The sequence below is a fragment of the Limulus polyphemus genome, unplaced genomic scaffold, assembly GCF_000517525.1.
Source record: "Limulus polyphemus unplaced genomic scaffold, Limulus_polyphemus-2.1.2 Scaffold1289, whole genome shotgun sequence".
Lineage (NCBI taxonomy): Eukaryota > Metazoa > Arthropoda > Merostomata > Xiphosura > Limulidae > Limulus > Limulus polyphemus.
In genome coordinates this window covers 63,782-65,477 of record NW_013666899.1, presented here as the reverse complement: position 1 = coordinate 65,477, position 1,696 = coordinate 63,782, and positions in this window count along the sequence as shown.

The following is a 1,696-nucleotide window of genomic DNA, read 5'->3' as shown; positions in this document are numbered from 1 at the left end:
AAATACCCGCCCTCCTGGATGGTATAACTGCTAGTTCCTGCTGTTGGGCCTGCAGCCTTTTCTGGAATTGTCTGACAGTTCTACAACAATGTACTCATACTTGACATTCAATAATGTTCATCATCCATGAGAAAAAGGATTTTATTGAAACTTTAGTTTAAAAATGAGCTATCATCACAGAATTATATCACGGAGTAGATTTGATTGAAGTCTTTCTTTGTAGATGCAGTTATCAATAAAAGTGCCTTGTTTTTTCTGTTACAACAATAATGAGATTTTCACTAAAGAAAAACAAATAATTTTGTAAGTTTGTTTTTTGATTGTTTTATATTTGAAACTTACTCCTTTTTGTTTATAATATTTTTTGGTTAAATCTCAAAAATATCATTTTTTGTGGAAATTTCAATTGTTTTATTTATTACTCAGTTATAAAAAATATTACCCAATTATGATTGGTGGTGATGATCGATGCGGTAGTTTCCGAGATTCGGATTTTGGACGTATACATCACAAGCTCCATTATAATAAGATTAGCAATTACTTTGCCCAGATCTTCAAAAGAATGACAATTTTCTCTAATAACAAAGCATCACTTACAGTATCATCGATCTTAAATCATGGAAAATATAAAAACAGTTAAATCAATGGAAGAAAACTGAAACGCTTAAACGAATTCAACTTTTTATTTTTTAGATTTAGATGTTATCACGCTGCTTATTTGTTTTATTCTCACGATACAGGCTACATCATTTGTCATGAGAACGAATAGTACAGGTTCCAAAATACAGTCCGTATGAGAATTCAGATTTTTTTTTCATTGTGAGCTTAATACTGCAACCGGTAACTAGTGGTCTGGCGTGGTCTAACGGTTAGCGTACAAGGCTGCGGAAAGGAAGGTTCAAAGTTTGGGTCACGATGCCACTGAACAAGCTCCGCACATTCAGTTTGAGTGCGTTACAAAAGTGGTAGTCAATCCAATTAATCAGATCACAAACGCATGAAGCCCCGTGGCTTCTGCTTAGTGGCTGCCTTCTCTTTGGCCCGTAGGTCAAAATTAGAAATAAGTATACCTAAACCCTAGTGGTATTTTACCTAGTCATTTAGGTCATGTACGTATAAGTTGCTCTTCAAGCTGAAAATACCAATACCATTAACAAGGAAGTATATGAACCCTGGTCAAAGATGGCATTTTCTTCAGTTTAACACTTTATGTCTGACTCCTAACAAAATCGGTTTCTTATTTGAGAGCCTATTATAATCCTTTCTTAAATTCAGACTTATTAATTATCATTTTGTTATGAGTAATTTGCAATATGAAGACATTTAATATATTTAATTAAAGTTGCAAAATAATCATATAAATACATATATCAATAATACTTGTGTATTTGTAAAAAAAACAAAAGAAGATATTTAACATCAACAAAGTCATGTATTATACGTGTAATCGAGAAAAAGCAAATTTTTACTTGATGGATTGCCCCCCCCCTCAGGGGCACGCTAGAAACCGGGTTTCGATACCCCTGGTAAGCAGAGCACAGATAGCCCTCTGTGTAGCTCTGTGCTTAACTTCAAGCAAACAAACTAGATGCATTCTTTAAGAACAACTCGACTCGCAATCTAAGGGTCGCGGGTTCGAATCCCCGTTCTACCAAAACATGCTCGCCCTATCAGTCGTGGGGGCGTTGTAATATGA